Below are 26,450 nucleotides of genomic sequence, written 5' to 3' on the forward strand. Positions count from 1 at the left end.
CTCTGCCCCCCACACCCCCCTACTTAAATATAATAATTCCGAGATCACACCACAGTGGAAGAAATGGTAAAGTTACAAAAATGGCCCAGTGAATTTTTTTCCCTAGGAATAAAAATCGCTGTTCCGTTCTTTCAGCGTTTTGCATTTTGCGTAATGTCATTTGACTAAACAGCATTCACAAGTCATTGCATTCACTAAAATAATAGGAACCGCTTAATTGGTTAAGGGCAAGGCAGAATAGCAGCGGTGGAAGAGAGTCACCCTGGAATACCCCCTTTGAATTTTTATCCCTGGAATAATAATTTGTCCTTTACCATGTCTTAATTGCAAAGTGGTCAGCCACTGTTTCATGGTCACTGTAATATAGTTAATCAGTGTAGTGTGTATCTTATACATTTTTAAGCACTCTTTTTTCCATGAAGGAGGGTTGCCATCAAATGCTTTTTTTTGTAGTCAGCCCATGCTATACTTACAGTTTTGCCCTTTTTACAGTTCTCCACTATGACTTTAACAACAAATGATCTTTTTTTCCATATGACTTTTTTATTACCCTTTTGTTCTACTGCCATAATTGAGTTTTCTTCTAAATGACTATAAACTCTGTCGGTATCAATTCCAGTGTATAGTTTATACGTCATCAGAAAGCAAATTATTGGTCTATAATTTTTAGGGTAGCTTGCAGGTTCACTCATAAGTAGGAGGATTGTTTTTCCTGTTGTTAGCCATGATGGTGTTTGTTCAGGGTGAGCATATGAATAGTTCTTACCCATGGCTAAATCTTCATGCAAAGATGTTAATACTTTTAAACAAAAGTTAGGTACTGCATCTGGGCCAGGGATTTTCTAACTAGAGGCTTTTATTGACATTGTTTAAATCTATCTGGCTGTTATCTCATCCCATTAAATATGCTGTAACTTTAAACTTCTTATTCTTTCTTTTACTTCTTCTATCCATTTAGCATCATTGTTATTTTTCACAAGATCTTCATAGATACTTCTCCAAAATGTATCTATTTCTTATGTATTTTTATGGTGGTCTTTCAATTCCTTTTACCTTGTTTCCCAATTCTCTATAAACCTTTTTTGGGTCATCAATAAATTGCTTATTTTGTACTTTTCCATTATATTTATCTGCGTATCTTTTAAGTTTTTCCACCTGTGCTGAAATGTTTAGTTTATTTGTGAGAGTGCATGATAGGTCCTGATCTGTTCTAATATTGTGCATTGCTTTTATCACGTCTATCTTTCTAAGTATTTTTGTTGATCTGCTCCCACTTCTATACTATTCAAACAGTGACACTTCTTGTCTTAATTGCCTTATAGTTTCATCTATTTGATACTTCCATGATGGTATTCAATTTCTCTCCTTTCTTTCCCTCATTACCCTGTATTCTTGTGTTAGAATGTTATCAGATTATTAAACTTCTATGGTGAGTCAGTGGTGATGATATTTCTTATGTGTCTTGTCTGTTTGTAGCCTGATTGTGTTTAGGAGGTGTCTGCTGTTTAGGTTGGCTTGTGGGGAGTACCTCTACACATGATGATTTATGTTGGGTGTGTATTATGAGTAGGAGTTGAGGTGTGTGATCTGACAACCTATTTAGAGTTACCCTTCTGGAAGCATGTAGGAGATATAGGCTATTCAGTGTACATGATGCATTATCTGCATTGAGTCACAAAACTTATGTCAACTATGGTAGCAGGGGAAATGGAGGGGAAATGATAGGTGATAATGGGAGGTTTGAACCTGGTATCTGCATGGAGAATGCAAAAAGGGGGGTATATGTGCTCTGACTGCTATTTTCAGGTCACTAATCTATGGGGTGTACATTATGAGGTCCTTCATTAGACGGATCAATACCTCTGTTATTGATATAAGTGGGTAAATTGCTGCTTATTATACAACAGAGATTCTGACAACTAGATCTGCTCTGCTACATAGCATCAGCTGTTTTTATTTAAAAGCAAATGTACTGACATTTCTGCATGTATGAGGGCAAAGTGTTGCAGCCTCTGCACACAAACTTGAGTCCAGATACACTAACCTTCAAATAGATACTCCTACTGTAAACTCCTGCCACAAGTGTACAGGTGGAATTTCTCCAAACACAGAGGTCATCTTCTTATTCTTTTAGATAGTACCATTAGGGGTCTCTACAGTGGATCATCTGTTTCAATTTCTACTTGTCCTTTGCATCTTGTTTTGTCACACCAAGCAGCTGCATGCTGTCTGTCACCACATCCCAAAAACTTATCTTAGGCCTTCCTATTTTTCTCTTACCTGGAACCTCCATTCTTAGCATCATTCTCCCAATATACCCAGTACTACTCCTCACCACATGTCCGAACTAACACAGTCCCACCACTCTGTCTTTGTCTCTAAACCATACAACATGAGCTGACACTGTAATATGTGGTTAATACTCCTGTCCATCCTCATCACACACAGTGCAAATCATAACATCTGTAACTCTGACAACACTTGTTGTGACTCCTGTCTTTTAGTTAGTGGCACCATCTGCAACCCATTTAACTCAGCTGGTCTTGTTACTATCTTGTAGACCTTCCCTTTCAGTCATATTGGTACCCATCTGTCATAACTCACTCCTGACACTCTTCATCACCCACTTCACCCTGCATGTTTTCTCTTCTTCATCTATCTTCCACACTCACCATTATTATGAACTGTTGAGCCAAAGTATTTCACATCGTATGCCTTTGCTAACTGTACTCCATGCATGCTAACCATTCCTCTATCCTCCCTTTCATTCACACACATATATTCTGATTAAGACCTTCTGACCTTCATTCCTTTCCTCTGTAGAGCATACCTCCACCACCCCAGGGTCCAATACACCTGTTAGCAATTCTCAATACAGATCACAATATCATCTGAAAAAATCATAGTCCACAGGAACTCCTATTTGATCTAATGTATTAACCTTTCCTTCACCCTTGCAAATATGATGTTTGTGCATACAATAACAGGAATATCACTGCTGCCTGTCTTACATAGGATGAGGTGACATCTACCCATCAGTCAGGCCATTGTCTGAAAATGTAAGTTATTATGAAACACTAAAATATTTGAATGTGTTCTGTGATTTATAGATCTCTAAGAGGAGATCTTATTCAGGTATATAGGACATTTAGAGACAACTACCTCTGGGCATGTTTGGGGTTATCAGAAAGCACTAGAGAATCATCAGACAACCTATGTAGAAGATTCTATAGGTATGGGAGGTGTACTAATTGGTTGTCTGACAGAGTAGCTGATGCATGGAACAGACTAACAAATTACATTAAAGGAAGTACTAATGTAGATATTTTTAAGAACAGCCTGGACTCTTATTATGGGAACAAGTGTTTTGTTATATTGGCAAGCTTGACAGGCATTAATGCTCAAGCTTGAAATATTTGTATGTATGTATGTATGTATGTATGACCTGTTGTGATGTATACATATCCAATAATCTAATTTCATTGATGATATCAGCAGTGTCTGTTGGAGACAACAGGACAGTGTCCCTTAGGCTGTTGTAAAACCCTCTGTGTAGCATCCAATAGCTCATACACATTCACACACACAGTTGACTACATAGAGAATAGAACCCGCTACTTCTCTAGGTTGACAAACTACAGAGCTGTGTACTTAATGCATGCACCACAGCACGTCTAATTTGCACAGGACTGCAAGTTATCTTATGGTAAATGACATCAGCAGGCCATGTGGTAGACAAGAGTGTGGAGGATTGCTTTGACTGAATGTTTGTGCAAGCTCAAAAACAATGAGAAACCATGCCATTTGTGAAACTGGATTGGGATACACACTCCCACTTTTGTTTATACCCACACATGCACACAAAGTTGACTGCAGTGAGATTAGAACCCCTATCTATATGTGTATGCACTACAGGAGAGTACTTAATGCACACACCACAGCTCAACTCTGGCTTATGTAGGACTGCAAGTGAACTTACACTAGATGACATAACCAAGCCATGTATTCAACAACAGCTTGTGAGACCTGCATAGTCACATTTCTTTGTAGTGTCATCTGAGGCTAGTAGCGTAGCAAACAAATACTCTTTAGTAGCCTAGTTGTATAAAAACAATACACTTATGGAGACTACTAGTCTGTTTGCATTTGGATGAGTAAGCCTGTGAGCACCATTGATTGGCCCTGTCCATGAGGCAGAACACATCATATATTAAAACTTGTGCAGTGTTTGATATATGTGTGAAAAACTCAAGGTGACCCAGGGTTGTTGTGCTTGTTGTTGTTGTTGCTGGTGGGAAACAAAGAGATGGCTTGTCAATGTATGTGTATTCACATATTGTACCCTGAATCCACAATGTTTCCACATGTAGCCTTAGGGGAGACATAGTGTCTGAGAGTAATAGGGCACCATACTTCTCAACTCTCTAGATTTTTGCATAATGTCCAGGTGTTTGACTCATATTTTTAGTTTGTTTCACACACTGTTATGGGTTTCTGGAAAATTAATGGTAAATCATTGAGAAATGACATTTGGAAATATTGGCAGACATCTGAATTTCACACCTCATATCCTTCAGAAAATTCATGCTAATGCAATGGCAGTTAATCTATCACCTTTCTACATTTGTAAGTGCAATGCTTAAAAAGTGCCACTATTTTTGAGTCTTTTACTCCCATTATTTGTGGCTTTGCCCTGATTTCCTGCTCTAACATCTTGAGAGTTATTTAGGGCACTATGGACACAAACACACACACACACACACACACACACACACACACACACACACACACACACACATATATATATCACACACACACACACACACACACATATATATATATATATATATATATATATATATAGAGAGAGAGAGAGAGAGAGAGAGAGCAAGCTATAGCACAAGAAGCATCGGATTTGTAGTATGGTTAACTAAATCTACATTCATGCACCTTTGCCTTTTTTATTTACTGTTTGCATGTAAGTAAGCAGTGTGCAAATGGGAGGCACATTGCTCACATCTCAGTCTTGCTATTATGTAATATATACCTGTTACTACAACCCACTCCTATCTTCACTCCAGGCCGGGATTTTCACATTACTAATGTCAATAATTGAACGCATTTGGTGTCTGTGATTGGTGGTCACACATAAATCCTATTTCCCCTTTCACTGTTTCTACACTGTTGCACTCCACGCAAACCATTAAAGCCTTAACAAAAATTATTTAAACATACGGCACATCATACAAATGTGGAATTAAGACAAGACAAAGTTTATAACAGTATAGGATAGAGAGTCACAATCTGTAAAACACAACCTATTGCTAGTACACATCTAACACCACTACTTATATCAGAATTTGAACCCTGAACAGCATTACAGCTTCAACGGACACAATAGCTGCCTTAGTCCTTTTGGCCACAGAAGCAGCTTGCCAGAACAGGGATCATTCATCACACATCCACTTGCATAACAATGTACACTGCTATACATGAGTTACCTAACACATACAATGTATGATCAAATCTACAGCATTCTCCTGGAAATGTGGGGGATAACTGTGACAAACACCCATATACCATTGGTGTGGGGGTAGCAAAGATGAGTTACTGTTATGGCAGTTACAAGGGGACACCTCTGTTTTTTGGGGTGGTGGGGTAAAAACCACATCTACTGTTAGGATAGAGACAAGTCTGAAGTCAGACACTGCATTGTGTATTCTCACTTTCTAACTTCTGTCTTGAATGATGTCTTGCTAAACTGGTCCAGTAGGACTGTATGACAGTTTCATACATGCAGCCTACAAATTAGAAATGGACACATACTACTAAAATAATGTAAGTAGTCACATTTTACTTTAATTTCTGTACAAATGCACCACCTATTTACTTTCACACTGTACCAAGTTTATAGATACAAGGGCTATATCATAATACTCTACAAGACTCCAGTGTAGGTTAAAGACCTACCTTGCAAATGTTGCAGTTGACACAACTGTAGTACAGGGCTGACTCTGTCTGATGGAAGCAGTACACAGCCAATACATGGATATGTACAAGTCATATGAGCTGCCTGGCATCATTTTTAATGTATGTATCTGAGTAGGAGAAAGGTATTAGTCCCTAGGTCACTAAGTGGTCAGTGAATTGTGCTATGTGTTGTGTTTTAGCCAAAGCAAGGGAATACTGAGCATGCCTATGTCTGCCTACAGGGACAGCAGCTGAGGGTTCCTCCTCTGAGTCCTCCTGTGACTGTGGTGACCTAGGCATTGGTGGGGGGATGTGTGTCCCTTCCCCTTGCTGATCCTACTACAGATGTTTATGCAGGATCTGATTGTGGAGCATAGCACATACTGTGAATATTTGTGTGCATGTGCATGAAGTACACTGCAAGGCTCCACCAGGTATATCTAGGCACCAGAACCATGACTTCAAAAGCCCAAAGGCATGCTCTATAATGTTCCAATTTGTGCATGCGCCACATTATGGTGTTCTTCTATGGGTGTGTGTGCATATCTGATGGGTATCATCATCCACAGTTCCAGGGCATAGCCTGCATGTCCCAGTAAATTGCCCTGTGGGATGTCCTCACTAGCAGACATCTGGTACAGCTGTGATGTGTGCCAGATATGGGAGTCATGATAACTGCCAGGTTTGCCAACACATGCATTCAAGATAATACCCTGGGCATTGCACACAACTTGGCAGTTGATGGAGTGGTATCCCTTATGGTTAATGTAGATTCTACCTTTCTCACCAGGTGGTGTCTTGATGTGTACATAAGTGCAATCTATGGCACCCAGTACTTCAGGGTAGTACAATACATGCTAGAACCATTGCATATTGCTGGCCCTCTCCTCAGGGGAAAAGGGAAATGATATGTGCTCACTGGCATGTAGGAGCATAGCATCCAGGAACTGGTGGAGTATCCTGGATGTTGATGCCTGTGACACGCCCATCAGATCCCCAAGTGATCTTTGAAAAGTACCTGTAGCTAATATCCTAAGGGCTACATATACCTTGGTTTCTACTGAGATGGGTTGCCTTCGGTTGCTCTGGCTCTGTGTAGAGGATAGCAGAGCTCACAGAGTTCTTGAAATATGTACCTGTCCACCCTGTAGTGTTCTACAATCTCCAGCTCATGCAGCACCTGGAAAGTTACCCTGGGGCTGAAATGAACATTCTTCTCCTTTTCGGCTTAGGAGTATTGTCAGCAACAACAGCAGCACTGACTTCATCATCTATCATATGCATATTTAGAATAGCTGCAGCAGACCCTAGCATTATCTCAGTTAAAATTTCCAAGTCTCTACTCCAATGGTCTTGAAGTATTGAGGGGAAATCATTATGTAGGCTGTATGCATACTTTATACATTTCTTAAGTAGGTCCACCATCTAGGATTGGCTAATTATGGGGGAATTCACCTGCTTAGACTATAATTAACATAATTTAAATGTCCTGCTTCAGTGCGCAGTAGTGCACTGTGAGCACCGGCATTCAGCAGAGAGCAGCTGTGCATAATTAAGGTAAACCATGTAAACATTTAAAATTTTCATCCTTGTTGTCATGAAATGTACATAAAAAGATAATTACTGCAAGTTATACTTAATTTGTATAAGCTGCAATGTCAGAATAGTATGAGAAAAGTTGCAATATCCTGTATTTGAACCGAGGATTATCTGCAGTCCACTCCAATACTTAACTATTGTCTCCACAGGAATAGTAACACAAAGTCCCATAACTGGACACTATTAGCAGAGTGCAACCCCACTTACTGGGTTTGCGTGATGCCCAGCAGTGCTCTACAATATTAATTAAATGCATCTGGTTCTGCAAACAAGGTATGCATCACCAAAACCATTTGTGGCAAGCGTCATACTGTACAAACATGCACAATACACCCCTCAAAAAACTGACCTGACACCCCCTGATGTAATCATCATCCATTGGAAACATAAACACCATGTAGGAGCTTACATGATGTGAACATCCCTACATGGTTCCTGCTTTTTGTGATTTAGTGAATCCACTGATTTTTGCACTCATCTGCATAACCAACATTGATTAACAACATCTACTGCACTTCTGCATGCACTACTGTGATACTGATGCAACTGGTGGATAAGCTTGTGAAACTCAGGATAAACAAGCACCTATGTAACTGGACTCTTGACTTTCTGATTGGTAGACTCCCAGTGGATATGCACTGAAAACAACACCTCTCAATGCATAGTCCTGAATACTGGTGTCCCCTAAGGTTGTGTGCTCAACTCCTTTCTCTTCACCATCCTCACCCATGACTGCACTGCAAAACATAAGTCAAACCATATCATAAAATTTGCTGATGATACTACAGTCGTGGGTCTCATTAGTTGTGGGAATGAACATAACTACAGGGATGAGGTGAACACTTTGGTTGCATGGTATAACTGGAGCAATCTGGACCTGAATGTTAATAAGACCAAAGAATATTATGGACTTCAGGAGCAAGGCAACAGTTCACCAATCACTCACTATCAACGAGGAGGTAATAGAGAAAGTCAAAGCAACCAAGTTCCTGGATCTTCACATCTCTGATGACCTCTCCTGGGCTGCTAATGCCAATCATATAGTCAAGAAGGTTCAACAGAGGCTTCACCTCCTGAGAAAGCTCTTAAATTCCAGGCTCCCACTGTCTACTCTTATGACTTTTTACAGGGGAGCTATCAAGAGCATCCTCACTTACAACTTCACAGCATGGTTCAGCAACTGCACAGTTGCTGAGAAGAAGAAACTACAGAGGGTGGCTTAGAAAATCTTGGTCACAAATCTGTCTTCTATTCAGGAGCCTTTCTTTACAAGAGCAAGAAAGAGAACATATAAAATACTGGCTGATTCAACCCATCTGGCCCACATCTGATTCTCACAACTTGTGTTTGGAAGGAGGTACTGCAGCTTCCACTGTAGGACTACCAGATTTAGGAACAGTTTGTATCCTACAGCTGTGAGACTTATTAATGAATACAGACACCAACCATAATACCTGATACATTGAAGCCTCTTTTTTTCATTTAATCCTGCTGCTCTGACAATTACTGTCAGCATTACTATTATGCAATATGATGGCTATACTGAGTCACGTCTAAGGTTAACAAGTGCAATATGGTAACTAAACAGCTGCTATTCACTAATCTATTTATTCTCTATCTTAACAGAGTAGGGGTTTAGTGGCGGGTATTTACTTATTATTTATCACCAGATAATGGGTATTGAGTGTGTTTATGTAATGTGAACTACCTCTTACATGTTGTACGTATTGTTATTTTCTTTCTTATGTTATTCTTTGATACCACTGTATCTACACTATTTGCACTGCATTTCTCTCATGAGCTGACATTTGTAATTTTGTTTAGGCTGCACTTGTGTGTTCCTAAATGACAATAAAGTTTCTTTGAATCTTTGAATCTTTGAATAATAACCATGTTGACAGCCTGGAATCTTAATGGTTAGTAGTCATGTAAGTTAGGCAACAGCACGGGACCATGAATTTAAAGACACAAGGTGGGGTATTACTTTACCTATTGTGGCATTACATTTTACCCCTCTTTTACATGATGTTTCTGATATTCATATTTAAAACCTTTTGTGGCATGCTGTGCACTATGAAAACATGAGGTAAAAAATAATTTAAAGTTATACCAATCTGTCAGCCACCCAATGCTTTCAGACATCCACAGTGTATACATTGCTCATTAGAGGTGTGTTGTTACCTTTTCATGGGCATTCTGTCTGCATTTCTGGACTTTTACAAGGCATTGCACTCATGTAGATTCCTGCACACGGAAAATTTCTGAGTGCACTACTAACATAGACACAGAGTCTACATAGTTGTGTTTAAGGTTGTTGAATCACTCCAGCATGCTGTTTCACTTCATTAGCATAAATTTCATCTACCTATGCTGAAATTTGCATTCCACAAAAAGTTTCCTGTATTGCACGTGAGTGTGCATGATTGTGCTCCACCACACAAAGTTTACTGAATCTAAAATTCACAGCGCCCATGTTCACATTGTGCAATGATGCACACATGGAAAAACTGACAATGTAAGCTTTATTGAATTTGCACAAGAATTAGTGAAAGACAAGTCAGAATCAACAGATAGCACAACCTCTCATTCAATTTCTTGGTTCTACAGCACAGTTAGATCATTGTCTATAGGATCACCTGCATTAAGAAGGTCACAACATCGAAGCAAGTCATCATCCACATCACATCACAGTCCCTCTTCCTGATGTCATATAGCTTTACCCATGAAAATATCATGAATGGCGCATACGACATTGACCTTCTGTACTTCAAGATACAATGTCCATGCAATTGCATTATACTTCTAACAAAGATGTCAGTTTTGAACTGCAAAGAAAATGAGATATAAATAAAAAATATACATTGCAGATTGTAACACATTACTAAAACAAGCAGCTGCTTAGATATACAGAAAACATCTGGGAAGAAAGCTGTTTGTCATAACATTGGAACTGCACAGATTTATTCCAGTAGGTTCCTATCAATATCACAACTTTCAGTTCAGCAGTGGCACAACTGACAGAATAATATAATGTACAACTTAAAAATTAAAAAAGGGTGCATGATTATCCTACCACGTTAATTAGTCAAATCCCTCTCAGTGCTACACAAATGCTGAATCTCTGAGGACACAAACTTCTTTTGTATGAGAAAATGAAATAAACTATGTCCGATAACTTAAGAAAGAAGTAGTAACTCATTTTGAAGATGTAGTATTAAAACACAGGAAAAATGCATAATACTAAAAGCCTGTGAAACATTTTCCATTAAAGTGCAAAATATGAACTCATGTTAAATAATGAAATGACACTTTTTGTATTAATTTTACAACCTCATGAGAATCAGTTTGTGTATAATGAATTACATCAGCTAAGGAGAAAGTATTGTAAAATCTCAGTTAAAATGTATAAGTATTCCGTATATATCATACCTTATGACTTCATTGAATAGGTGTTAGAAATTTGATACATCAAGAAAGACCTGCTTTCTTGTCTTCCATTAGCAGAACTCTCAAATTATTCCATAACTCCATGAAAATGCCATCTTTGGCCTGGGGCTCTGTTCACCCTCACCTATGACTAAAAAAATCATCAAGGTAGTGTATGATCACTTCATTCATGATCCTCTGTTCCCAGCAGCATCGTAAAGCTATGCTGAATTTTTTAAAGAATGCACATACTGCAGAATAGTCTATTGGCATAGCTGTGTCGAAATATAGCTTATTTCTGAAAGAAAATCCCCTTCTCAGCCAGTCCTGTTTTTGAAAGTTTAATAACCAAAAAGCCAACTTGATGTCTAGCTTGTCTAGCCTGGGTTCACTGAAAGAGCTAACAAGACCAGTTGCCTCATCTAACATATAACATATGTAACCCTTGTGTCTTCCTTGACAATATAATCATTGATTAAAGACTCTTCTGGATATAAAAGGGGATGGATTAGCCAAAAGACTCCTGATTTTTCTTAGCGATTAACACTATCGAGGATGTCATGAACTGTTCCCAAGGAGGGATCGAAAATGGAACTAGTATTCGGTCTGTTTGCACTTCTTAGTTGATAATACTTGCTGTGATATCATCCCTCCCTTGGATAGATTTCACATTTTGGACTATTGTATTATTAAAAGAGACAGATGATTTCAAAGAAATCCCACAGGAAAACCCTTGAACTAACACTTGGGCTGCTTTATGATCTAGGCAAGTGTAATCAGTGTACAATTGCAGAAACCCAGCCCCTATCAAGCATTATTCTTCCACTACATCCCAGGGTAAAACATAGAATATGAAGTGATCATTGACACCTCGGGCATACCATCTCCATGACACAAGTAGAAAGCAGACAAGACCTTATGAGTCCCTACCCACATGCATGCATACATATGTGCAAACATAAACTTGTGCATTTACATATATGTGATCTGGAGAATATTAGCTTTGTTGCTTGTCATCCTCATTTGCTTTCTTATACTTTCAGGCAATTTCCGCTACTTAGGCTGTATTATTCTTAAGGAAAAATAGCAGGTTTGATGATATTTGGGTGATGCAGTGGTGAAGTGATTACCATTGTCACCTCAGAGCAAGAGGATCTTCTATTTGATTCTTAGCTGGGGTGCTTTCTGTGTAGAGTCTGTATGCCCTCCCTGTGTTTATATGGGTTTCCTCCCACATTCCAAAGACATGCATCTGGAAGGTTTCCCTGGGTCTCTGCTGAGAATAGGTTCAGTCCTAGTCAGACTTTCCTGGTCAACAAATGTTAAATAAAATAAATGTGCAGACTAACTCCTCTCTTAATGTTAAACACTTTAAGTTTTAAACACTTTCATGAAAACACACAATGAGCATAGCTGGGAATGGAACATCTATTTTTCTCTAAAATTTTATCAAGACATTCTTCCTAGGGAATAACTGAAAATGTACATTACATCTGAAGGTACAATATATAGCTACAATGCTCTTATTAGTTATGACCAGTAAATGAATTCATCATATAAGCATTTATTGAAAACAAATACTTTAAATATTTCACACATAAAGGTATGGAATCCTCCATACAAAACAGGCATTCATGCATATATGGAAAAAAAAAAATATATATATATATATATATATATATATATATATATATATATACACACACACACACACACACACACACACACACACACACACACACATACGCACACAAACGCACACACACACACACACACACATATATATATATATATATATATATATATATATATATATATATATATATATATATATATATATACTGTGTATATATATATATATATATATATATATAAAGACGATCCAAGTACCAAAACACGAAAAGGCCACCCAGACCACTTTAGCTCGAGCAGGAACAGAGCAAGGATACTACCTTCTACAAAATACAATAATTCCAATAATCCACACCTCGATCAGGGTAAACACAGGTTTAATACAGTCACAGGAATCACAGGTTAAGCGCTTTCATCCACACAAAGCAGACTTCTTCAGAACCAATGAATGCAATGAATAAGATACATATATATATATAGCGGATCTGGCGCCAAAAAACAATTAATATACTTAATTTACTTAATTAGTCTTAAAAATCTTGTCTTAAAAAATCTTTAAAAATCTCAAACTCTCAAAAAACAAATGTAAAACTTATTTGGATATGATTATCTATTATAAATAGTTGAGTGAAAAAAATTAAGCTAATAAATACTTATATGTACTACAATAACAGAAATATATAAATATATATATTTCACATAAATATGTACTATGAATGACATGTTTGAAAAAAAATATAACACAAATTATATAAATCCTACACTTATATGATACAATATTTATTAAAATATACTAATAGTAAGCTGTAAATCACAAAATACTGTTATGGACGGTCCCAAAAAAGACAGTTACAATTATGTATTTAACCCCGATCCAAAAGGAGGAAGGGTTTTATACAAATACTCTCGTTTAGGCCTGGCCAAGAGGTAGCATCACACAATATCTGCCATTTAGTCTCTAAACATGACAGTCCTACCTTCCAATTACCCCCATGTTCACTCACCCCAATTTGATCAATAATTTTAAAAGTGAAACAATGATGAGGTCCTTTTTCACTAATATGCTTACTAAGTGCATTTTTCATGTCCACTTTTTTAATTTTGTATAAGTGTTCATATATACGAGTTTTTAGCTTCCTTTCAGTCTTACCAATATAGTAAGCTTGGCAACAAGAACAGGACGCCAAATAAACCACCCGCATAGTGTTACAATTCCCTTTTTTACCATAGCATATAGTTCTATTGTTGTTACCCAATTTTGTAATCCTATTAACATTGATATACTGACAGTACTTACAGCTACCACATTTCCTGGTATGGTCGTCTTTGTTACTCCTAACTCCTTTTTTCTTTCCACCTTCAATAATTCTCTTGAGGTTAACCGAGGTTTTAAAAACACTAACAGGATGGTCACCTAACACCATAGCAATATCATCGGAGCTCGAAAAAACATCCCAATGCCTTTTCAAAATCTCCTTAACCAAATTGGAGTACGGGTTAAACATGATGACACACACATTCCTACTGTTTCTTATAACTTCCTTGTGGGTGTTCTTGTCGACAAATGTACTTCCCAATAACGGAAGAAATCTGTTCCCCCATGATCTAATCACATATTTTGTAACATCCTCCACCATAACCGCAGGGTAACCTCTGGCCAAAAACATCTCGGCTACTGTCCACATCTGATCTTCCATGTCCTGTCTAGTGGAACACATTCTGGCAACACGGATGCATTGCCCCTTGAGTACATTTCTGAAGATGTGGGGAGGATGACAACTACCAAATTGTATATAATCATTTGAAAAAGTGGATTTCCTGTAGATTTTGGACTGAAATCCTTCATTAGTGTTACTAATGAATGTGTCCAAATAAGGTATCCCTAGTTTCTCCACTTTGTAAGTGAACCTTAAAAAACTTGTAGTACTGTTTAGGTAGGAAATAAAGCTAGGTATATCTTCTGCAGGTCCCTTCCAAATAATGAAAAGATCATCTAAAAAGTGTGTGTATAAAGCAATATGCTTGAAGTATTCACTGGGCATGACAAATACCTCCTCCCACTCAAGCATGACGAGATTCGCAAAAATGGGGGCACAAGAGGCCCCCATTGCTACTCCTCGAATTTGTTTGAAATATTCTCCCTGAAACTCTATGTAATTATGTAAGAGAACAAGTCTCATCATGTCAAGTATTAGACATATTTTGTCCCATGTAAGATTGGAATGTTTTTTCAAACTATTTTCAAAATATTCAAGACCTATGGTGTTAGGAATACACGAAAACAATTCCTGAACATCTATAGTCAAAAAAATCAAATTTGGGGACCATATATCATGTTTTAATTTACTTAAAAAGTCCCAAGAGTCCTTAGTTAAGTGTGGAACATTGTAGTATACATGTTTACACCAATGGTCTATGGCAACCCCTATATTAAATGTTTTTGATTTTGAACCGAATATGATGGGTCTAAAGGGGGGGTTTTCTACACTTTTGTGAATTTTCGGAATGCCAACTATTCTAGACATCACAGGATGCTCGGTTCTGATAAAATCATACACTTCATTCGTAATACGGTTATCTAATAGATATTCCTCAATAATCAGATCTATTCTGCGATATCCTATATTAATCTGGTTGAGAGAAATCTCTTCATAGTTACCAGAATTAAAAAGGATATCTTGTATAGCTTTACAGTAAACATTGGTATCGAATATCACTAAACCACCTCCTTTGTCCGGTTTCATAATCCTTATTTCACTATTAGCTACTACCTGGTCCAAACACAATCTCTCTCCCTTCGTAAGGTTGTCAATAAAAAGTGTACCATACCATGGGTCTCTCCGTATGTTTCCATACAAGTTATAGATGTCCTTACATACCATATGTTCATAATTACTGACCTGCACATTTGTAACAGGAATGTATGCACTTTTTCTAGCTAGTTTTTTAGGGGAGCCATCAATTGTAACATTATTAAACTGCAATGCTAACTGTAGCCTTCGACAATATAACTTCACTTCCTTAATAACATCAAACACATTGAATCTAGCAGATGGAATGAATTTCATTCCCTTACTAAACAAGGAGAAAAATTCCTGCGTAATGTAAACACCAGTGAAATTGTACACTTTGAAACCTGAAAAGGAATGAATAACAACTTTACTGCCATTACTAGCCTCCGTTTCCATTGGGTTCTTATCACTCACGTCTACTTCACTAGTCATCAAACACTCATTTGCCAATAATACATGCATTTCACTATTGTTCGGGGACCCTCCCCCCTTCATCTCTATCTTCTTTTGCGGTGTATGGGGGCTTGATGGAACCTTCCACCTTGAAAATTTTCATCCTCATCTCTTCTTTTATTTCTGCCCTGTTAAACTCATAGTGTGACTCAGTGTTTCTCATCCTATTCTGTTTGCTGTGGGGCCAAATGTATGCCCTGTGCAGTTTATATGCCTCTAAATCTCGTTCTAATTTGTCCAACTTCCTGTTGTATATATCATACGCTTAAGATTTAGCCACTCTAAACTGTTTGTTAAATAATTCTTGCCAAGAATGGAAATTAGGGTCCTGTGTAATTTCGTTATGCAATTGTTCAATTTCCACCAACAAACTCCCAATCTTTTCATCATTAAATTTCGTAAGAAGTTTAATAAATTCAAAACCAAAGAAATTGAATAAATTGTTAAATTCATACTGCACAGATTCACTAAAGTGAACCCCTAAGGGTAGTTTAAAGAATCTAAGCCCTTTTGGCACAATCTTCAAATTCAAACACTTTTCCAAGTATCCATTGTCAATTTTAACACCCTTAATGTTGTTCAGTTTTTTTACCCAATAAATAAATTTTAGATTTAATGGAATTATTCACTAAATTCCCATTTTCATCATCTAATTCTACATTTGTTGTATTGTTGTAGCCAAAATCATAATCAACGTTTAAAAAACTGTTCATAACATCGTTAGAGTATTGTCCATAGTTTTTATTAATGTTGTTACTACAATAGGAAGCGCCCTTGTCCCTTAAATTGTGTGTTAGTGTTCTAACACAGGGACTAGAATTAATGTCTTTCACCACAGTACCTTTTTGACGGTCAGCACCTTTTCTGACCGTTGCAGAATAAGTCCTCATCATTGCCCGATGTTTGGGCTTTGCCCCCATGCGATGCGTCTCTTCCTGGGAATGGAAGAGACTGAAGTCGAATGTAAATTCCGCATCATTCAGCAGATGTGTATCAATCTCCTTAGAATCCAAATTTAGTTGTGCGTGCGGCGTTCCCGCCGAGTTTCTAACTATTTGTCCATTAGGGATGCTCAGCTCACTGTTTTCAGCCTCAACATTTAATGATGTTAAATCGATAGATGTAACCCTTGCAGAATGAGGGTTTGCAGAATGTAGATTTAGACCCGTTGAAGCCGACTCCGTGTTTACGGCTTCCACAACGGGTCTGGTAAGGGAAGCAACCAGCTGCAGCAGTTTGTTAACGTCATCTTTCAGCGACGTAACCTCCGCACGTAGTTCCATAAACTCAGTTCTGCTCAATGAAGCAGACGGGGATCCAGGGCAAGCCATAGTAAAGACAACTAGAGAAATAAAGATGATCCAAGTACCAAAACACGAAAAGGCCACCCAGACCACTGTAGCTCGAGCAGGAACAGAGCAAGGATACTATCTTCCACAAAATACAATAATTCCAATAATCCACACCTCGATCAGGGTAAACACAGGTTTAATACAGTCACAGGAATCACAGGTTAAGCGCTTTCATCCACACAAAGCAGACTTCTTCAGAACCAATGAATGCAATGAATAAGATACATATATATAGCGGATTTGGAGCCAAAAAACAATTAATATACTTAATTTACTGAATTAGTCTTAAAAATCTTGTCTTAAAAAATCTATATATATATGTATGTGTGTGTGAGTGTGTGTGCGCACGCATGTGTGTGTGTGTGTGTGTGTGTGTGTGTGTGTGTGTGTGTGTGTGTGTGTGTGTGTGTCTGTGTGAGTATGTGTGTGTATGTGTATATATAGAGAGAGAGAGACTGATAGATAGATATTGAGATTCAGAATAAATGAAAATGCTCCGCTATTACTGTAAAAGGCTTTCCAGATGAAGGACAATGGATAATGGTAAGAGCTGCTTCTTTCCAAATATTGCTGTGTTACCATATTTTTGAGAGCTCTTTTCCAGTGCCTCAGTATTTTTCCAAAGCACACTCGTAGCACAGTAGGTAAATCAGAGCCAAATCCCCCACCCGCACCACTGCAAACTCCAACCAGCAATGTCAAAGTTTTTGTGCTATAAGTTATACATCCCATGTTATAGAATCCATTTCCTGCTCAGCCATAGCCAGCTCTATCAGTCTGCAGCCTATTGTATTTCCTGACCGTAAAACACCCAAAACCTATAATGTATTCATTCAGGCAACTAGCATCATCTTGCAACATCATTTGCACTTCAGGGTCTGGTACTCTGTCTGGTATGACTCGCAACTCTATCTGCTGCCCTGTTCTCTGTTGCCTCTTGCATATTACTTATTGTTTCTTTCCAGCTTCCAGCAGCATACTGCCATCTATACATATTTCTTCAAATACAGCAGTTGCCTGTGATGCCTATGACCTCACACCATTGATTGCCTTTGATGTTAACCATCCATACCTCTCAACCTCTTAGCGGAAGAAATCTGGACAAAGTCTAAAAAAATGGAGGGACAAAGGACCAAAAATAGGGACAGATTTTAAATATTGTTCTTATAAACTTAGAAAGTTGGTAGAATAACAGGGTTTGTATTTACATATATTTTCTGAAGGATTTGAAGTCTGAAACTCAATTGTATGTCATTATTTAGTAACTTCAGTCCTCAGATCATTCCAGTGATTTTTCAGAAAACCACACATTTTATGAGGACTAGACCAAAAATATGAGGCAAAAATCTGGACATGATGTGAAAATATGGACAGTTGAGACGTATGTTACCATATGGTAACAATAACAAAGCAAACTAGAGAATATAACTCCCTGCCATAACTACCTTATGTAGAACCTTAAATGATACTACTGCATTTCCATTGCCATGTCACATATCTGAGTGATACCTTCTATTCCACCTATGAATATACCTTTCTGCTTCCCTGGTTTCAATAATGACTACATTCCCTGACTGAACTACACTCTTTCTCTGGCTTCTACAAGATTAAGCTGTTGAAACCAAATGCCTTGTAAGGAATGCCTTCTTACATTTATTTATCTATTAATTTATTGACATTTGACTACAGGGAAAGTCCCATTTTCCGAGGAGGCCCGGGGAGAAAAGGTCCAAAGTATTACAAAAAATTTTAATAACAATAATTTTACAGTCTCTAAAAATAATACAAAAAAACAAATACAGTTTAAATAATTATACCAAATTGATATAATATGAAAACATTAGTTAAGAATTGATACAAATTTCATGGCAATAATTTAATAGTTAGAGAAATTCTAGCCAGTTTATAGAGAAATTATAGGTAAGTTACTATAATGCAAACAGGAATTCTAATACAAAGTGAGAAAAGCAGGCTTAAGGTATATTTGAAGAGAAAGCCAGAAGAGAAAAATTGATAGAAGTGGGGATGTGAGTGCAGAAGGGAGAGTAAGGAGATGTGAGGTAAAATGGGTACTAAAACTACAGCCAAGCGGAACAGCCTTATTGAGGACATTGAGAATATCTCAGCGATACATATCAAGGGACAACATGAAATAACAACTAGTGAATTAAATTCAGCATCAAATGGAGATGCAAGAAGAAAACAGATTAACGGCCACATTGTTCAACTGGCTTTAAACTCGGTGGCCCATCAATTCCCATTACCAATTCGGGAACAGAAGAAATAGACTTCCATCAAGACCAACAGGAAACAAAAAACATCAGGGGATTTGAGAACATCCCAGAACAAGATGCAAAGACAAGTGAGTTTGAACTAGTAATAAACGTATCTCAGTATGAATTGGGAATGTTTGAAAAATCACTTTTAAATAAAGGACTTTCCTTTATACCTGCTAGAGGAACTGACATTACTGATTTTATCCTTGACATTAAGACATTTGTTAGGAACATAGCATTAAAAATGCTGTATAAGGAAAACCAAGACAATGAACATGTTTTATTTAAGAAACCTAGTGTTTTTGTACCTTATGTACACCCCCTTTTAGAAGCATTTGAACAAGCATGTGAAAGGGATTTCATACATATGTATAATGAACAAAGATTTAAATGCAATCAGACCTTTTATAATTTAAATGAAGGGGAACGCAAAACACTTGTTAGTCTTAGCAACAATAATGAAATTTTAATTAGGCCTGCAGATATGGGTGGGGCCGTTGTTGTTTTAAATAAACAATGCTATGAATAAGTGATGCAAACAATGCTTAATGAGAATGAAACATCGGTTAATAAATTCTATACAGCTAAACAAGATTATTAATAATATGCATAGTACTTTGTATGATTTATTAATATGTGATATAATTGATCCTGATTTATATAAGTATCTTTTGGTTGACTTACCAACTGTTCCAACATTTAGAGGGCTTCCGAAAGTCCATAAAGACTATCAGACCCTTAAAATGAGACCAATTGTCTCTAGTAGGGGGTGGTTGACAGAACCACTCTCCATTTATGTTGAAAAACAACTTAAAGGGATAGTTCAAACGACACATACTATAATCAGGGATACTCAAGATTTCCTTGAAACTTTCTTTGAATGTATGGATAACAGCAATGAGTTGCTTCATATCTGGCTAGTAACTCTGGGTGTGAAATCGTTGTTTACCATGGTACCTAATACAGAGGGGATAGAATATTTGAGACAAATCTTATGTGCAAGAAATGTTAATAAGGATGAAGTGATGAAATGTATGTTGTTACTTGAGCTCATTTTGGAAATAATGTTTTTGTATATGCAGATAATTATTACCTGCAGACCAAAGGTGTGGCGATGGGAATGCCTTGTGTGAACTCATACACTAATTTGGTCATGGCCCATTGGGAGAAGACATTCATTGTGGATACAAACTACGCTGGGAATATTAAATATTACAAGAGATTTGTAGATGATGTCTTTTTTCTATGGGAGAGTACGGAAGTTGACTTGTGTTTGTTTATTGAGTACCTTAACCAGACTACAACCTTTCTGAAATTTGAGGGCAAATGGTCTAGAACAGCTCTTGGATGTATTGGTTACGAGAAAAGAAAATAGCTTTACAACATCACTATATAGAAAGAAATGCAGGAAAAATAGTTTACTTCATCGCACGAGCATGCACCCTAGACATATATATCAGAATATAGTTATTAATCAAGGATGGAGAATATCTAAATTAACTAGTGATGATACCAAATGTGAGTTAACTTTGGACACTTTGAGGGATGAATTTATTGCGAGAGGATACCCCAGGAAAGAAAGTGATGTTATAAAAGATCTAGTAGAAATAGACAGAGAAAAGAAAGGGAGACCTTACTTTAAGAAAAAGAATGTTAATGAAATTGAATCAACACAAATGATGGGACATACTAATTTATTTAACGCATACACTAGGTTGAACATACAATACTCAAATAATAATAGAAATATATGTAATATTATTAATAGTAATTTATTTTAACCACAAATGATGAAATTCGAACTTTGGTTGGCCCTAAACCTAGATATAGCTATCACAACAACAAATCACTGAAAAGACTGCTTTGCTATGAAGAAAGTAAAAGAAAAAGATAATGTAGACTAGACAAGGTACCTACCCATGCAGAAATTGTAATCAATGTTCGTACATGCAGTGCTCTAACGCTTTTATACATCCTGATAGTAAAAGAACCTATACATTTAAACACTATGCTGACTGCAAATCTAGAGATCTTGTCTATCTGGCTAGTTGCATGAAATGCACTAGCTTCTATATAGGAAAAACAAATAGGGCATTGAGAGAGAGAGAGTGAGGGAGCATATTTATGTTATAAATCGTGAATATAAGACCAACGCATTAGCTAAACATGTATTAAATCATGAGCTAAGCCATAAATCTAGATTCATGGTGGTAGAGTTGATTGAAAGAAACAAAAGAATAGGAAATATAAAGAATCATACAGAAAAGCAAGAAATAAAATGGATAATAAGAATGCAGTCTGACAGAGGAAATGGCTTGAATGATAAGATTTCGATGAAGCCATTACTCAGAGACAGACCATTGAAAGATTAAGAAGGAAGAGATATATTGTGTGTAAGGATATGGATTCTGCTTTATATCTATGTTATTTAGAATTTTATATGGTACTTCATGTTTACATATCTCATATATATGCAGAAACTCTCCATTTGCACATTGTATATATATATATATATATATATATATATATATATATATATATATATATATATTTATATTTTGTTTTAGTGAAGAAATTTGATATATATATCTTGAAAGTTTTTATACATATGTAATTTCAAATGTGAATTGAAGTATATATCTATATATGTAAACCGAAAGTATATCAGTAATGAACTTTATATATATTTATTTAAAATGAAATGAATTTTTATATGTATATTAAGTTATTTATATTTTTTATATATATGCGAGGTTGATTTTTAAACATTTATTAATGTTTTTTAATGTTTTTATTGACATTTAAGAAAGGTTTCTATATGTGGTATGTATATGTATTTAGCACCATCTAGTGGTCAAAACTGACATGAATTGAGATTACAGTATGTTTACTTTTTGGCGCCTTTTTCGGTATTTAAATGCCCTGTAAATGCTATTTGTTATATGTCTGATGAAGGGTTTGGATATAACCCGAAAATGCTTACTATCTTGATTGTTATATTTGAATAAATGAACTGCAACTCAAAAATTGAAACTCCTGAGCTGTAGTGGTACTTTGGTGACTTGCTTGAAGGTTTCTTTGCATTTTGCGTCTGCACTGCTTAGTACCTTCACCCCGAAGCTGCTTACTGGATTTATTAAAATGGGTACTTGCTCACATTTAGGGATTTAGTTCACCCTGGTGTTGAGCAAGAACAGAGCCAGCTTTTGGCTAGGAAGTCTTTCAGAATGTTTTTTAGGGATAGGAGGAGGATATTGATCTGATGGATAGAAATAAGAAGTGCCAGGCCTTAGCAACATGCAATGAGTACTGACAATGCCCAGCATATTTGATAGGTTTGTGGACAGACAGGGGGTTTTGGTAATTGGATTGTAATAACTGACTAGGAACATAGTTGTGTAGAATGTTATTTAGTGCTGCACAAGCAGATGGATTTTTGATTATTCTATAGGTGGTAAGAAGGAGTCTATATCACTTCATCGAAATCTCAGTTTAGCAAATTCCTTTTCATCGAACCCAATTGAGCAAAAGCTCATTTCAACAAACGATTGCTTCAGTGAACTTTCACAAAGGGAAAGTAACTAGTCAGTCATCATTTGGAATATGCCCTTTTACCCACTGTAGTGTGATCTTGGAGTTGGTATATTTAGTGTGGGTGTTGGGGGCATATCCCCCAGGGCTGCCACCTTTTCAAATGGCCAAAGTGGGACATTTTTGGTGCAAACATCAGATTTTACAGGCTGACACATACCCATGGTCAGTACAAAGGATAGAACTTAACTTGTTTGCCTAAATAAAAGCTTATTCTTGTAGCATTTTAGTTGCTTATTCTGTTTCTTATAACATTTAGGTATTTTAGATACAGAATAACTGTTTCATACAACTATTGCATAAAATATAGGAAATAATTTTGTCCTAAAATCTCAGGACATTTGCCATTTTTAAAATTTTTTGTCAGGACACAACTGCCCAAAGAGTGGCTGTCCCGCGCAAAGTGGGACAGGTGGTAACACTAATATCCCCCCACTTAACTGAGTTTAAGATTTTGTAGTTTTTTGGTACGGTTGTTAGCTGACTGACTAGTTTCTTTCCCTGTGTGAAAGGTCACTGAAATGATCATTTGTTGAAGTAAGCTTTTGCTCAGTTGGGTTTAATAAATAGGGATTCGCTAAATTGAGATTTTGATGAAGTGATATTGACCCGGTAAGAACTTATGTATATGGTAGTTGATGGGGTAGTTCTAACCAATTTAGAATTTTAGTGCTATACAGTGGTGTGTTCTGAAAAGGGTATTTGCAGCAAATTTAGCAGCTTTGTTATAGCATTGTTCAGGTTTTAGTTTTTGTTATTCTTGAAGTTTAGTAAGTATGGGAACATCAGAAAGAAGGGGAAGAGATAAGAAGTGACAAGTGTAGCTTTAGTTGTGTCAGTGATAAATTTTTTGGCTCTATAAAGCATCCCAAGTTTTTGATGAGTTTTTCTTATGCAATTTTGTATATGCAGGTCATATTTAACATTATCATCCACTATCATCCCTAATAATTTTCTTTGAGAAGTATCTTCAATTGTTTTATTATCAAGAGAGAGAACTTTATATTATTATTATTTTTTTCATAGGAAAGGGATTTGGGGAAAAGTAGTAGTTTTTTTTTTTTTTTAGGGTTGAGCATAAGTTGCGAGTTACAAAGCATGTTTCAGTTGCTGTTAAAGCTTCCTGAGTAATTTTTTAGAAATGTGTCATACTGTCAGATGTGGAATCAACTGCGTACTGTATTAGGGAGGCCTGTTGTGTGGATGTGTGGAGGGTTTTAGTGAGAATGCTAAAGAGGAGGGGACTAAGGATAGAGGCTTGTGATACACCTGTGGTAACTGGGAGATATGGGGCAATGGTGAAGTCCCATTTTACTGACTGATTACCTAGTGGATAGGTAGCTTTTGAACCACAAAAGAGTGGGCTGAGAGAGAGATGTAATGAGAACATTTGAAGTAAAAGTTTGCTGTGATAAACTCTGTCACTGACTTTAGTCAAGTCTAGAAATAATGAGAGACTAGTTGACCATTAACTCTAGCTTTATTGACAGTATCTATATAGATTAGAAGAGCAGCATTACTACTATGGGAAGGATGGCAGTCATGTTGTGTGGGGGACAGGAGTTGTTCCTGCAGAAGATAGTTTAGGAATTATTTTTGAATACATTTTTCAAGCATTTTGGAGAGGGGGATAAGATTGCTATAGCTCTAAAGTTAGTAATGTTGTTTGAATTTCCTCATTTATGCACAGGGATAATGTGTTACTTTTTCCAGAAACAGGGAACATGTGATTCCTGGTTTGACCTATTTATAAGGACTGAGACAGGGTGGGCAATGCTGTCTGTTGTTATTTTAAGGTATTCATTTGGAAGTTTATCAGTTGAAGTAGAGCCTGGTTGGAGTTTGTTTAAGAGTAGTTTTGCTTAGGATGTAGGCACAGGTTTGAAGTTGAAAGTGGATGTAGTAATGCATAGCTGCTAAGAAAGGTTAGCATTAGATGCTAGGGAATCCTTGGTTAAAGATGCTATGCTGTCTATGAAATAAGAATTGAACTGTATTTCAGTTTTGAGTTATGAGCTATTTGGAGAGGGGTCAGGCTTGAATTTATGGCCAGGATGCAAGATTTCTTTAATGGCTGTCCAGAATATTTTAGGGCTGTGTTTACTGCTATTGTGAAAGTTATTATAGTATAGTTTTTTGTCTTCATTGGTTCACATTTTAGTATGACTACAAAGCATTCTGAAGTTTTTAAGATATTGTGATGTTTTATATTTTGCTATTCTTTCCATGCTCTTTCTCTATCCTGTATTAGCATTCTACTCTTTTCGGACAGCCAAATTTCATTATTTGCTTTTATTGTCTTCCTTCCAGGAGGTACAAGATTATTTAGGATATTCAGGAAAGCTGTACTGAATTCATTTACCATATCATCTAACAGGAGGATTTTTAGGAAGTTCCAGTAAAGAGATGATACATTTGTAATGAACATTTCTGGGTAAAACCTGGAAAGGTTGCATGTTGTTTTTTAAACATGCAGTTTAAGTGGATGTGTAAGATGTCTCTTTGTATAGTTTGGGAGATGATCACTGAGACAGTCGGACATTGTACTGTAGGTGATGTATTTGCTAGGGTCTGATACTAGGATCCAGTCTAAAAGGGAATTTGATATCTTGCTATCATGTGTGGGGCTATTAATTAGTTGTGTGAAACCAAATATGTTCACATTAGATGTGGGAGAGTTAGAGTTTATGTCCACCCAATTGACATTCACATCACCTAGTACTATTATTTATTGTGGAATTGTTATAGATATCTAATGTCGGATGTCTTCCAGTGTAGCTATATTGTCATAAAGAGAAATGTAAAGTAGAACTGTCATGTCAAATTATAATAGAGAGTAATCAGTTTATAACAATACAAAGCAATTAGCAGAGATGTACAGAGTAGAACCAATTTTCTTTCACTTCCTGAATGCAGAAACCTGCCATCCAGAAAGACTAATTAACTGGCATATACAGTGTAATCTACTGGTCAAGAGAAAGGACAGTGGCCAACGTAATAAGTAGTCCTTAGATCCTAGGATAACTCTGTTGGGGGAGGAGGGTTGTTTGAAACTAATTTATACCACAGGCAGACACGTTTTTGATTGTTTGAAATTAATAAACCTCTTGGTTCTTCAAGTTAAATTTGTTTATATTGTACAAATGCAAGATTCTCAGTGAAAGTGTTTGGGAATTGGCTCTTGTGGCAGAGCTTCTGCAGTATCAGGGCCAGATGTAGTGACCACAGGCTTTTGTAAAAAGACAAAATTCTCAATGAAAATGCTTGGGGTTTGGCCCTTGTGGCAGTGTGTCTGCAGTATTGGGGTCAGATGTAGTAGGCTCTACACCTTGATGAAGTTGGTGACTGAGTGAAAAAGT

This window comes from Protopterus annectens, chromosome 2.part0, assembly GCF_019279795.1.
Source record: "Protopterus annectens isolate FY-2018-M chromosome 2.part0, PAN1.0, whole genome shotgun sequence".
Taxonomy (NCBI): Eukaryota; Metazoa; Chordata; order Ceratodontiformes; family Protopteridae; genus Protopterus; species Protopterus annectens.